Raw genomic sequence first — 15,435 nt, 5'->3', positions numbered from 1 at the left:
GGGAAGATTCTTGAGAGTCCCTTGGACTGCATGGAGATCTGTTCAGTCAATCCTAAAGGAAATCAGTCCTGAATAGTCACTGAAAGGACTGATGCTGAAGCTGAAACTCCAGTACTTTGGCCACATGATGCAAAGAGCCGACTCATTGGAAAAGACCTGATGCTGGAAAAGATTGAAGGTGGGAAGAGAAGGGGATGACAGAGGATGAGGTGGTTGGATGGCATCACCAATGGGATGAGTTTGAGTAGGCTTCCAGAGTTGTTGATGGACAGGGAAACCTTGTGTGCTGCAGTCCATGGGGTTGCAAAGAGTCGGACACGATGGAGCAGCTGAACTGACTGACTGACCAGTAGCACCATACTTGCTTTGTCACATAACTTATCTCTGTTATTGAAACCCTAACAAATAACCAGTACAAAACAACAAAAAGTCTTTTATATTTCCATCACCTAAAGATAGCCTTTGTTAACATTTTAATAATTTTCGTACATGATTACGCATCTATAAATATGTGTTTATCTTTTAAAAATAATATTGAAGTTTACCCATTTCATTAGCTCATTATATTGTGGACATTTTTTTGTGGTAATATATATACATGTGAGTAATTACTGAAAGACAGTATATAATACATGTGAGCATTTAGTTTGATTCTAATTTTTCATTATTCTGGACTTTATTACAGTACTTACAATAAAATGTTGAAGAGGGATGGTGGGAGGGAGCCTTCTTGCCTTGTTGCTAATCTTAGTGGGAAGACGTTTAGTTTCTCACCGTTCATTTTGATATTAAGTGTAGATTTTTTAAGATGCCTTTATCAAGTTTTATCAAGTTTATTTACTGAGAGATTTTTTAACCATAAATAAGTGAACTTTTCCATGTGGTTTTTCTGCATCTGTTGGTAAGTTTATGTGATTTTTCTTCCTTTGGCCCATTGATGTGGTGGATTACATTAATTGATTTTTATATGGAACAAGCCCTGCATACATGGGGTAAATCCCACTTGTTTGTGGTATGTACTTTTAAAAAAAAATACATTGTTAGATATCACTTTCTAATATTTAGAGGATTTTTATTACGCCTGTGTTCACGAGAGATATTGCCTATAAGTTTTCTTTCCTTGTAATGTCTTTGGTTTTGTTATTAGGGTAGTGATGGCTTCATAGAATGCGTTTGGAAGTATTTTCTCTGCTTCTATCCTCTGGAAGAGAATTGATACGATTTCCTTCTTAAATGTTTGGTAGAATTCATCAGTATATCCATCTAGGCCTGATGCTTTCTGTGTTGAAAGGTTATTAATTATTCGGTTTCTCTTATAGGCCTAGGTAGGTTGTCTGTTGTGTGAGTTTTTGCAGATTGTGTCTTTCAACGAATTGGTCTATTTCATGTAGGTTATTGAATTGTGGATATAGTATTTCTTGATTTATTCCTTTATTATCCTTTTGATATCCGTGGGATTTGTAGTGATGTCCTCAATTTAATTTTTGATATAGTAATTTGTCTTCTTTTTACTTGGTTACCCCTGTTAGAAACTTGATTGTATTGCTTTTTCCAAAGAATGAGCTTTTAGTTTTGTTGTTTTTTCCTCCATTGATCTTCTGTTTTAAAATTCATTGATTTTAAATGTTTTAAAATCTTCTATTTTAAAATTCTGCTCTAATTTTGTTGCTTATTTTCTTTTGCTTTCTTTGGATTTTATTTGCTCTTCATTTTCTAGTTCCTAAAGTGAAAGCTTACCTGGTGGCTCAGAGGGTAAAGCTTCTGCCCACAATGTGAGAGACCCGGGTTCGATCCCTGGGTTGGGAAGATCCCCAAGACAAGGAAATGGCAACCCACTCCAGTATCCTTGCCTGGAGAATCCCATGGATGGAGGAGCCTGGTAGGCTATAGTCCATGGGTTGGCGAAGAGTTGGACATGACTGAGCAACTTCACTTTCTAGTTCCTAAAGTGAAAGCTTAGATTATTGGTTTTAGATCTAATACACACATTCAGTGCTGTAAAGTACCCTTTATACACTACTCGTTGCATCCCACAAGTTTTTATAAGTTGTATGTTTATGTTCATTTAATTCAGAGTTTTTAAAAATTTCCTTGTGATTTCTTCTTTGTCCGGTGTGTTACTTAGAATTGTATTGTTTAATCTCCAAGTATTTTTGATTTTCTGACAGTCTTTCCTGTTCCTGATTTCTCATATAATCCTATTGTGATCTGAAAGCATACATTGTATAATTTGCATACTTTTAAATTTGTTAAGATGTAAATTATGGCCCATAATGTTGTCTATCTTGGTAATGTACTGTGTTAAATTTAGAAGAATGTATTCTGCAATTATTGGATTAAGTGGTCTGTAAGTATCAATTATATCTGGTTGCCCCTCTGCCTGCTGATCTGTCCATTTCTGGAAGAGGAGTATTGAAGTCTCCCAACAGTAATAGTGGATTCATCTACTTCTTGCAGTACTGTCAGTTTCTACCTTGCATATTTTGATGCTTTATTGTTAGATGCATGTACTTTAAGGATCATTCTGCCTTCTTCTTGAAGAGTTGACCCTTTTATCATTACATAAATAATTTTCCTTGCTCTGAAGTTTTCTGTCTTTGAAGTTAGTATAGCTACTTATATTTTCTTTTGATTTATGTTAGCATAGTATATGGTCTTTCTTCATCTGTTTACTTTTATTTATTTTTAAAAAATTTTTTCCATTTATTTTTGTTAGTTGGAGGCTGATTACTTTACAATATTGTAGTGGTTTTTGTCATACATTGACATGAATCAGCCATGGATTTACATGTATTCCCCATCCTGATCCCCCCTCCCACCTCCCTCTCCACCCGATCCCTCTGGGTCTTGCCAGTACACCAGACCCGAGAACTTGTCTCGTGCATCCAACCTGGGCTGGTGATCTGTTTCACCCTAGATAATATACATGTTTTGATGCTGTTCTCTCGAAACATCCCACCCTCGCCTTCTCCCACAGAGTCCAAAAGTCTGTTTTGTACATCTGTGTCTCTTTTTCTGTTTTGCATATAGGGTTATTGTTACCATCTTTCTAAATTCCATATATATGTGTTAGTATACTGTATTGGTCTTAATCTTTCTGGCTTACTTCACTCTGTATAATGGGCTCTAGTTTCATCCATCTCATTAGAACTGATTCAAATGAATTCTTTTTAATGGCTGAGTAATATTCCATGGTGTATATGAACCACAGCTTCCTTATCCATTCGTCTGCTGATGGGCATCTAGGTTGCTTCCATGTCCTGGCTATTATAAACAGTGCTGCGATGAACATTGGGGTGCACGTGTCTCTTTCAGATCTGGTTTCCTCGGTGTGTATGCCCAGGAGTGGGATTGCTGGGTCACATGGCAGTTCTATTCCCAGTTTTTAAAGAAATCTCCACACTGTTCTCCATAGTGACTGTACTAGTTTGCATTCCCACCAACAGTGTAAGAGGGTTCCCTTTTCTCCACACCCTCTCCAGCATTTCTTGCTTGTAGACTTTTGGATAGCAGCCATCCTGACTGCTGCTAAACCATCGTTGTGGTTTTGACTTGCATTTCTCTGATAATGAGTGATGTTGAGCATCTTTTCATGTGTTTGTTAGCCATCTGTATGTCTTCTTTGGAGAAATGTCTGTTTAGTTCTTTGGCTCATTTTTTGATTGGGTCATTTATTTTTCTGGAATTGAGCTGCAGGAGTTGCTTGTATATTTTTGAAATTAGTCCTTTGTCTGTTGCTTTGTTTGCTGTTATTTTCTCCCAATCTGAAGGCTGTCTTTTCACCTTGCTTATAGTTTCCTTTGTTGTGCAAAAGCATTTAAGTTTCATTAGGTCCCATTTGTTTATTTTTGCTTTTATTTCCAGTATTCTGGGAGGTGGGTCATAGAGGATCCTGCTGTGATTTATGTCGGAGAGTGTTTTGCCTATGTTCTCCTCTAGGAGTTTTACAGTTTCTGGTCTTAGATTTCGATCTTTAATCCATTTTGAGTTTATTGTTGTGTATGGTGTTAGAAAGTGTTCTAGTTTCATTCTTTTACAAGTGGTTGACCAGTTTTCCCAGCACCACTTGTTAAAGAGGTTGTCTTTTTTCTATTGTATATCCTTGCCTCCTTTGTCGAAGATAAGGTGTCCATAGGTTCGTGGATTTAAAAATATGGAACACTTCACGAATTTGCGGGTCATCCTTGCACAGGGGCCATGCTAATCTTCTCTGTATCGTTCCAATTTTAGTATATGTGCTGCCAAAGCGAGCACCATCTGTTTACTTTTAATCTATATATGTGTTTATATTTAAAGTGGGTTTCTAGGAGACAGCATACTGTTTTTTGGTCTGCCCTGATAGCCAGTCTTTTAATTGATATATTTAGGGCATTGATGTTTAAATGATTTGATATACTTGAATTAATAGCTGCTATGTTTGATACTGTTTTATTTGTTGCCCTTATTCTCTTGTTTATATCTTTGTTGTCCACTCTTTTTCTGCCTTTTCTGGTTCCAGTTGAAGTCTTAATAATGAATTATTCCATTTTCTCTTCTTTCCTAACATAACAGTTATGCTTCTTTTTTAGTGATTGCCCTAGAGCTTGCAATATACCACTCATCCCAGTCCACTTTCTCTTCTTTCTTTGTTTAATTTGGCTCGCTGGCTCTCTGTTGGGGCGCGTGGACTTCTCTTGCTGCAGGCCGTGGCCTGTAGCGCTCGTGTGCTCGGGAGCTGCAGCACACAGGCTCTCCAGTGGGGGCGCGTGGGCCTCGTTGCTCTGCAACACGTGGGATCTTAGTTCCCTGACCAAGGATCAGACCCCGTGTCCCCTGCATTAGAAGGCGGATTCTTAACCACTGGACCACCAGGGAAGTCCCCCAAGTCCACTTTGAAATGACACTGTACCACGGTTCATGTTGGGCACTTGCCTTGTAAGCGGCCTCCTTCCCCGTCCTGTCACTGCTGTCACCCGCCTCTCTCACCCTTGTGCATGTGCATACATAGGTGAGTACAGTGTTGCTGTTACTATTTTTAACAATCCGTTAGCTCAATTGAGTAAGAAAAATAAAGATTTTATTTTGCTTGTTCTGTCTCTAATATTCTTCCTTTCTTTATGTAGGTCAGAGTTTCTGATCTCTGTCATTTTCCTTCTTGCCAAAGAACTCCTTTTAACATTTCTTTCAAGGCAGGCCTATTGGCAACAAATTCAACTTTGGTTTGTTTGAGAAATCCTTTATTTCACCTTCACTTTAAAGAATATCATATCTAGGTTGATAGTGTTTTTCCCTTTCAACATTAAGTTAAATATTCCACTCCTCTCTCGTCGTTTGCATGGTGTCTGAGAAGTTGAAATAATTCTTAATTTTCTTCCTCTATAGGTAAGCTGTTTCCCATTCTCCTTTGGCTTCTTTTGAGACTTTTTCTCCTTTGATTTTCTACAGTTTGTATATAATATGTCCAGCTAGGTATAGCTTTTTGTATACTTGTTTCAGTTTTCTAGTTCTCTGGTTTTGTGTCTGACATTAATTTTGGGAAATTCTCAGTCCTTATTGCTTCAAATATTGCTTTTTTTTCTTTATCTTTCTTCTTCTGGTATTCCCATTTTAAGTGTTACATGCTTTATAGTTGTCCCACAGTTCTTGGATATTCTTTCTGTTCTGGGTGCTTTTTTCCCCAGTATTTTTTCTCTTTGCATTTCAGTTTTGAAAGTTTCTATTGAGCTTTCCTCAAGTTCAAGGTCTCTTTTCTCAGCCATGTCTCGTCTGCTAATGAGCCCATCAGTGATATTCTTCCTTTCTATTGACAGTGTGTTTGATCTAGAGCATTACTTTTTTATTCATTCTTAGAATTTCTGTCTCTCTGCTTATGTTACCCATTGTTTCTTACTTTTTCCATTAGAATCTTTGGCGTATTAATCATGGTTGTTTTTTTATGGCCTGATAATTTAGCATCCTTGCCATATCTGAGTCTGCTTCTAATGCTTTTATGTGTCTTCAAAATGTTTTTTCCTTTTAGTGAGGTTAATTTTTTGTTGAAAGCTGAGCGTGATGACTGGATCCTGGGAACTGTAGTCATGGGCCTTCAGTAGCACATGTGAGATGTGCATTCTGCAGCCCTGTGGCCAGGCCTCAGTCTTTCAGGGAGCCTGTGTGCCTGGGCTGTGAGCTTCTCAAGTGCGTCTCAGTAGTTCCAGCTCCTTGCCCCCCAGCTTCCTCTTAAGATGAGACAGGATGGATGAAGGAACTGGAATTGAGTATTTCACTTCTCCCAGGTTGGATAGACTCTGGTAAAACCCCAGTAGGTTACATAAAATAGTTTCTTCAGAAGGCAGTCTTTGTTAAGAAGAACAGAATGTTATGGAGTATTTTTGTTGTTATTGTTGTTATGGAGTATTTAAAATTGGCTATTTTTCTTCTCTCCAGAAGCAGGAGGGAATTTTTTTCCAGAATTCACTACGAAAACTGGGTAGACCTCCTGGAGTTAAAACCACAAACACGTGGTCGCTCCCCACCTCCTCCCTGCCCCCGCCCGCCCACCGCCACCACCCCAGAAGATTTTAGGCTTGTCCTTGAACCCTCAGTGGTTCATCAGTTACAGTTCAGGTTTCTTCCACCCTACCCTCACTCCCTTCCCTTGGTGGTTTCTGCTCTGGTAAGCTGAGATTCTCTGATCTGTCTCTCTAGTTTGAGGGCAGTGACTTGCCCTGTGGCCTCACTTTTCTAATAAACCTAAGAAGCGTTTGTTCAGCTTTTTATTTGTTGTTATGACAGCATGGGACCTTCTAGGCTCCTTATATATGCTGGACCAGAAACTAGAAGTCTCCTCTACTTTTAAACAACACATTTGAACAGATACTTATTTTTCCAACCCAAAACAAAACAGTCTGCTCAACACACACATACCCCAGTCTAAAATGTATATCCACTTACTGCCCAATTCTCATTTGTTTCAATTTGTAACTTTATGTATAGATTATCATTATTGATAAGATACTGTTCTTGAAAATACAAAAAGTTATCATTTGTTATATTGATAACAGTCATATCAACAATATTTCCATTTAAGACCAGTAATTTTTATTGCTTTCCTTAATCATAGCAATATTTTCCCTTTCTCTCCCCACCGCACCATAAATGTATTCTTTCTTGTGTCCTTTTTTCTCATGTGTTATTTGTTGACTGATTACTTATTGGCCAGTGACAATGCTCCAGAGGATGCTTTGAGACCTAGTTTCTTGTCTACCTTTGCCCTTGCAAAGACCAAGAGAACAAACTTGGACTTTCAAAAAATGAAAGTATCATTTGTTACTATAACACCTACCAAATGTTTCAGTTCAATCTTTTACCTTTGGTGGTGAATTATAATGAAGACTGTAGGCAACCAATGAGTAATTATTTAGAAGAAAAGTACAAGAATGATTACATGTTTGAAAAAAATTTTCTTCACACATGAATGGTTAAGAAATTATTAGACTCCTTGAATAATCCTTTTCCTCAAGACTCTCGACTTAGGTGTTGGGTATTACAGAGGAAAAGTCTAGTATCACAAAAATATTCCCCCCCATGTAAACACTTGAAAACTTTTTTCCTTTTTGCTGGAACTCAGAAATATCTCCTGTTTGGTGAACCCTTTTGGTAAGAAGTGGGTTTATTTATAATTTATATTAAACACTAGCAGCTTTTTTAAATAAGCACTTTTTAATTGAATCACTTTTGAATCAAGGAATTGATATTTTATTTATTATTTATTTATTTAGGCTTATTAGGAGAGCCTGATGTAAAGGTTAGCTCTCTTACTGCTAATAACTACTCCTAAATTATCCTTCAACCACTGTTTTTAAAAATTGGAATTTAAAGAAATGTATCTTTTTACTCAACCTACATTGTCACACATAATTGAATTCTACTCATTGATGAATAGTTAATTCAGTGGTTTGATCTAGAGATTAGAATCTGCCAAGTTAGAGAACATAGCACTGTATTTGAGCAGGTCTGTGTTGGAACCTTAATGGAGACTGAATTACTGGGATAAGAGCCAGTTGCCTTCTGCTAAATGAATTAATTCCAGATGACTCTTCCAAAACAGTTGTATTTGCTTTCCCATCCAGCTTCACAGTCTAGGAAAGGATTTTTAGCCATTAGGAAGTATGTACCGTTGACTCCAATACAATTCACAGCAGCTTCAGCAAATACTAAATGCAATCCTTGCCTCTCGAGACTCTGCAGTCTTTAAACTAACAGCCACCGGACCTGGACAGGTCTGACTTATCTGACTAAAGTGCCATTTAACAGCTTCCTCTTAATTCAGTGAACTTAACAAATACACACTGCCTAATGCAGAGGAAGTAAATTTAAAGATTCTGCATTACTACATAGGAAGTAAATTTAAAGATTTGAACTCATCTCCGAGAGACCACATGTGGCTCAGTATTAAAGCTAAATTTCCAGGTTAAATCACAATGCTGCTGCTGCTAAGTCTGTTCAGTCGTGTCCGACCCTGTGCAACCCCATAGATAGCAGCCCACCAGGCTCCTCTGTCCCTGGGACTCTCCAGGCAAGAACACTGGAGTGGGTTGCCATTTCTGTTTCCAATGCATGAAAGTGAAAAGTGAAAGTGAAGTCGCTGAGTCGTGTCCGACTCTTCCAGAGCCCCTGGACTATAGCCTACCAGGCTCCTCCGTCCTTGGGACTCTCCAGGCAAGAGTACTGGAGTGGGTTGCCATTTCCTTCTCCATAAATCACAATAAATGTAACTTAATAGACCCGTTAATAGACACATACTTCAATTAAAAAGAAAATAAAACTTGCCATACGTTGTTTTCAAAGATAGTGATACTGAATGACTAAGAATGAAGGGCTAGAGAAAGGTATATTAGGCAAATACTAACCAAAAGAAAACTGGGATAGTAATTGTAATATCAGACAAAATAAAATTTAGGTGAAAAATATTAAAGGGACAAGAGGAACCTTTAATTATAAAAGGAATAATTTATCAAGACAAGATAGCGATCATGAACTTGTGTGCACCTGGCAAACTCTTCATCTGCATAAAGCAGAATTGACAGTTATGAGGAAAAGCTGATAAATCTATAGCCATATTGAAGACTTTAAAACATCTTTGGAAACTGATAGAAAAAGCGACCAAAAAAAGGATTGAGTAACACAGTTAACAAGGTTGATCAAATGCTATATATTGAGGAATAACCTTGTATCCAACAAAGATTATGTAAGTTTTTAAGCACATGTGAAAGAATTATTTAAAAAAAACCCCAAAAACCTTATGTTAAACCATAAAAAAAAGTATTGAAAATCCCACAACATCAATAATACAGACTGTATATACTGTGATACAGTGCAGTAAAATTAGAAATCAACAACAGAACCAGCTTAATAGAAACATTTGGAAACAGGGGGAAGAAATGTCCTAAATAATCCTTGGGGAAAAAAAATCCTTGAGTTAAAGCACAAATCAGTTCAAAACTAGTAAGCAAATAGAGCTAAACATTATGAAAGTACTTCCTATCATTACTTACAGGATGCAACTCATTCACTTTGAACCCTAGGTGATTTTATTAAAAAACAAAATAGACATTAAATAAGCTAAGCAGTCAGTTCAAGAAACTAGCAGAAAAACAACAGGGTACTCTCAAAGTAAAAGGATGAAAATAACAAGGAAAAGGGCAGAAATTAGTAGGGGAAAAGAAAAATGATCAACAGAACCAAAGATGGGTCATTTTTACTTATCTAATAAAATAGACAAACCTCTCACTGAACCCATAAAGGATACAAGAGAGAAGGCAACAAATATATAAGGAATAAAAAAGAAAATAACCACAGATGTAACAGAGACTTTTAAATTAAGAGAATGCCATTAAAAGCTGCAAATAAAAAATTTTGAAAACCCTAATAAAAATTTTCTAGGGAAAACAGCTCAGATTTACTTAAGAAAAATTAGAAAACCTATATGTAGATCATTAATGCTTATAGAAATTAAGCGGTAATCACCCCGTCTCCAATAGAAAGATCCCAAGATTAGACTAGATGGATTTTACTGAAATTTCCAAAAATATATATTCTTATCTTGAACTGTTCTAGAGAAAGGATAACTACACTCCTCTTGTAAGGTCAGTATAATCTTATTTCAGCAAACAGCACACTTTTTCTATAAAGGGCCAGATAATAACTACTTCAGCTATAAAAGCCACATGGGGTCTCTCACAAATATGACTCTGCTGTTACAATGTGAACACTCTCATAGACAGTACTTAAATGAATTAACATGGCTATGTTCCAGTAAAACTTAATTTACAGAAACCAGTGGTAGAACAGATTTGGCCTGTGGGCCATAGTTTGCTATGGCCTGAAGAAAGTTATGACCAACCTAGACAGCATATTAAAAAGAAGAGACATTATTTGGTCAACAAAAGTACGTCTAGTCAAGGCTATGGTTTTTCCAGTAATCATATATGGATGTGAGAGTTAGACTATAAAGAAAGCTGAGTGCCGAAGAATGATGCTTTTGAACTGTGGTGTTGGAGAAGACACTTGAGAGAGTCCCTTGGACTGCAAGGAGATCCAATCAGTCCATCCTAAAGGAGATCAGCCCTGGGTGTTTATTGGAAGGACTGATTTTGAAGCTGAAACTCCAGTACTTTGGCCACCTGATGCGAAGAGCTGACTATTGGAAAAGACCATGATGCTGGCAGGAAATACTGAAGGCGAGAGGAGAAGGGGATGACGGAAGATGAGATGGTTGGATGGCATCACCGACTCAATGGACATGGGTTTGGGTAGACTCCGGGAGTTGGTGATGGACAGGGAGGCCTGGCGTGCTGCGGTTCATGGGTCGCAAAGAGTCGGACACGACTGAGCGACTGAACTGGAACTGGACTCCTGATCTTGGTACTTAGAAAGAAGAGTCAGTTCTCACCTATGAACATGGATGCGAAAATCCTAAGCGAAGTAACTGCAGATAGAATCTAATGCTTTGTGAAACTATCACACAGCTCGGTTATCCCAAGAGTACAAGGATAGTTCAAGCTTGGGAAATATGTTTATGTAATTTATTTCATTGAGATTAAAATAGATCAAATCACCATACCAGTCAATGAAGAAAAATTGTTTATTAAAATTCAGTACCCTTTCATCTTAAAAGCTGTAGGCAAACATAAAAGGAATTTCCTTAACTTGATAGAGTAATAAAACCTCCAACAAACATCATATTTTTGAAATTTTCAAAGCATCCCCAATGGCAGACAGGAATAAGACAATTATGATTGCTATCATGCCGCCATTTATTATTGAACTGTGATCCTAGCCACTGCAGTAAGACAAAAATAAAGAGTCAAAAGGAAGAAGCAAATTACCATTATTTGCAGATGGTCTGATCATTAATTATGAAAAACCAAAGAAACACAACAGAAACTAGTAGAACTAATAAAAGCATTTTTAAAAGTTTTAAGACAGGAGAAGGAAATGGCAACCCATTCCAGTATTTTTGCCTGGAAAATTCCTTGGACAGAAAAGCCTGGCGGGCTGCAGTCCATAGGGTCACATGACTGAGTACGCATGTGTGAGGGGGCTGGAGGTAGATGGGTTGGTAGTAATAAACAGGTAGAACCCCCCCAAAAAAGTTTCAAGACCAAAGATCAATATGCAGAAACCAGCAGTGTTTCTTTAAACAAGTGGTAATCAATTGGAATATATGTAACTTGTAAAGATATGTATTATTCACGATAGCAACAGAACTATACTAAAACTGAAACACTTGCTAATAGAGTGCAGGATCTTTACAATAAAAATAATAAATCTTCGTTAAAGGATTTTAAAAGACGAATAAATGGATAGAGATAGTCTATTCTTGAATGAAGAAATTAAATATTGTAAAGATGTGTTTTTCTAAAGTTAATCCAAAAATAAAAATAAATATCCCCCAGGAATTTTTCAAAAGATCTGAGAAACTGGTTTTTGAAATTTATGTAGAAGAATAAAGGTACAACTACCTGAATGTTTTTTTCATTATTTTCTTTACTTTTTTGATATTTGAAGTATTTCATTTAAAAAACAAAATTAAAAAATGGGTTGAAATATCACTGGACTTATACTGGCTTCTCATCTACTTCATCTGTCTTCACTGTGTTTCTTTTCTTCTGTACTTGCTAAGTCTGGTGGATACCAGAAAGTTATATGTATTGAAGACCATATATTTTTTTCATAGGTTTCCTCATGCAGACATTTGCATTAGAGTTGTTGCCCTGAACTCCGTTTAGGCCTGGGCTTATTGCTTTTGATAGACAAAGATTTTATACTACAGCTCCCTGAGAGTTCAGAAGTTTTCTTTGGAAATATGCAGTTTTCCTCAGAGAACTGCCTTTGAAATCAAGGAGAGTAGCAGAAAGCTTTCGGATACAGGTTCCAGCACACCTGACTAAAAGTGGCTTTAAGAGCAACAGTTATTTTCCTGACTTAAGAGGTCTAGGGGTTGGCCATTACCCTGTTGCTCCAGAAGCTCGGGGATCAGGACTTTGGTTCACTTCTCATTGATTTTCTAGTCCTTTCCCTTAGAATCACAAGATGACGGTTGCAGCTCCAAGTTTCAGATCCCCTCCTGACAAGCCAGGGAGGTATAGTGTTTCTTTTTGTACAGCTCTTCTTATCATGATGGGGCATCTTTCCGAGACGCCTCTGAGAGACGTTCCTCTCAGGAGCCATTGACCTGGAATTGGGTCACACACAGTGCCCCTGAACCTGTCACTGCGGAGGGCGGCAGACCTCCCTTTGTGGTTCAGGGGTGCCACAGTTCTCACCTGAACAGAATCTGGGTCTTACTGGTAGCAGGGAGGAAGGGACAATGCTTGTGGGCTAGATAGCCATCTGTCTGCCACAGTGTCCACCTGAGTGTGAAAAATTGGTTTCAGAAGGTGATGGTACACTTTATGCCCATCCAAACTAAGCACAAAGCCAGGGATCTTTGTGATGGGCCACCATTTTAGGGGAGGTTCAAAGGCCCATCGAGGGGAACTTCCTAATGGCTCTGTGGTAAAGAATCCACCTGCAACGCAGGAGACATAGAAGATGCCAGTTTGATCCCTGGGTCGGGAAAATCCCCTGGAGGAGGAAATGGCAACCCACTTCAGTGTTCTTGCCTGGAGAGTCCCATGGACAGAGAAACCTGGAGGGCTGCAGTCCAGGGGATCACAGAGAGTCAGTCACGACTGAGTGTGCGCATGCAGAATGTGCACTTCAGAGGCCCAGTATATCAGTTCCTCTGCCGGGGCCTCAAGTACACCCCCTGGAGACTGAGGGAAGGACAAGACACTGGAGTGTCCCTTGTCATTCCAGCCCTTTCCAATAAGTACTTCCAATCCTAGTAACACACTGCCAAAGGAAAAAATACATTTGCATTTTTTTCCTTTTTAAAAAGTAGACAGTTGCTCAATTAATTTATGTTAACTAGAGCTCAAAAGTGTTAGAATTGATATTGTATACTTTGGAGTTCGAGAGATCACTCACCTGCATGTGGTTGGTTGAATAATAAAGGGCAGAGGTTACTTTATATGAAATTCTTACTACTGGCTAAGATGGACTTTTAAATAAAGACTTCTCTGGATTAGGGGCTTTTGACAGTACTGATTGAAATAGTAACTGCTTTCATATGATTATGAGAAAAGCAGGCTATACCAGCACTGTGACTGGACCAAGCTTACATATACCCTGAATCAAGTCTTAGCCCCAAATGTCTGAACCAGATATCTGTCAGATGTGATCCTGACACCTATCCTGACCTGCGCGCAAGAATCATGTGAGAGATAAAAATATCTCTGTCCAGTTGCTTGTGGCAGCATTTGAGAGAGCTAGGATATGAAAGTGGGACTGTGGAAGGTTGTTGAAAAAGTAAAATGGTTACAGTAAATGCTGCCTCAAAGAACCTTTGCCTCTGAGGAATCTTCCTTTTCCTAGCACTGTAAAGAACCAAAATCCTATTCTTACAAAAGAAGAGCCTCCTCTTGAGAAAACTGCTAAAGCCAGATTTTAAAAACTGATAAATATAGAAACATTTCTTTGCTTTTAATATAGATAATACTGTAGATAAGGTTGAATCACCTTAGATAGAATTCCCCCAAGTAGATCTCCTGAGTATTAGAATAAAACTTGAAAGAAACATTTAAGGAACAAATAAAACTATTGTTGATTTGAAGTAGTTAATTAGACTAATTAGAAGTGAAAATATATGCCCCTGAATTTCATTGTACAGATGACAGCATTATTTGATTTGCATTAGACTATAAAAATGCATCTATTTCATTAAGAAAAAAAATGCTTTTATATTTTTTCCTAACTGCCTCTAACACAGAGTAAATAAATCATAGAAACATGTTGGTGTTGAATGCAGAAATTACTATAATTAAAAGTTTTAAATAAATTATATGTATTGTCATAATATTAAGATGATTTATGCCCTTAAAATTTGGAGAGTACTTCCTTTTCTGTACTTTGTTTTCGTTAAGAAGAATAAATAATTGAACAGTGACTGCTGAAGAGACTTCTTTTCCAATTTGCAGAAGAGAAATGTGCATGATGTTCTGTGAACCTCTAGCTTGAGCTGCCCCCCTCCCAGCCTGCATTGGGCCTGCCTCCCCTGTGGCCTGGCAGCTCTGCTCCCGGGCCCTGTCAGGGGAGGCCTGTGGCAGGTGACAGATGACTCCTCTCAGGAGCTGATCTGAGTGCGTTCAGGTGGCCTCGGACCAGAGACCAGCGCTGGCTTTCCAGATGAGCATGGCCTACCCGTTCGTCCCACTTGTCCAGGCAGCTTCACTGGTTAATTCATGCAGTCCAGCCTAGCTAGTCTTAACTGGCTGTGGAGTGCAATTATTTCTGAAAATGAAGAAAAGCAGTTTAAATAAGAAAATGTACACATTTGCATTCAAGTAGACCAAAAGCCACATGGGAAAAGAATGGAGAAAGAAACAAGCATGTTGGCACGAGAAAGGAAAATAATTTGTTGACAGATAATTAGCAAAAATTAATTTAAAAATATAGCTCACCCAGGAATATAGGCCTTTGAATTGGCTTCTATTGTTTCTATTATTAAATATCTCTAAAGAACTTTTGGAGAACATATTCAAAATTTTTGTTCATTCTGTACAAACATACTGAGCACCTGCTGTCTTTAGAAAGTATATTTGCCTTACTTTTTTTAATGTACAAAATAACATGGCAGTTGTAGTAAAAAACAAGTTACTGCATCCCCCATGCATTTCCAAAAAGCTAAAAAGACATAGCCTGACCCAAAAGCAAAGTGGATGCCTCTATCGATCAGAAACAGAACAGAAGTGCAGAAGAGCAGAGGAAAGTTGCAGCCTGCATGGCCTTGGTTGGCTGGTGGTTGACGCGCTTGGAGTAAAGGGGAGGTCAGGCGCCTGATGGAAAGGCCACGAGGAGCTGAGACTTAGG

General features: G+C 38.1%; 1 protein-coding gene and 1 non-coding gene across 2 annotated transcripts in view; one reads left to right on the top strand and one right to left on the bottom strand.

The window, feature by feature from the left end:
- NUDT3 (nudix hydrolase 3) overlaps positions 1-15,435 on the top strand; it is a 111,486-nt gene that overhangs the window by 80,979 nt on the left and 15,072 nt on the right. The gene's annotated exons all lie outside the window — the stretch shown is intronic.
- Positions 4,148-4,254, bottom strand: LOC136151963 (U6 spliceosomal RNA). The gene has a single exon (XR_010660125.1). It is a non-coding gene; the product is annotated as a U6 spliceosomal RNA (small nuclear RNA).

The sequence above is a fragment of the Muntiacus reevesi genome, chromosome 20, assembly GCF_963930625.1.
Source record: "Muntiacus reevesi chromosome 20, mMunRee1.1, whole genome shotgun sequence".
Classification (NCBI taxonomy): Eukaryota; Metazoa; Chordata; class Mammalia; order Artiodactyla; family Cervidae; genus Muntiacus; species Muntiacus reevesi.
This window is presented reverse-complemented; position numbering and strand designations above follow the sequence as displayed.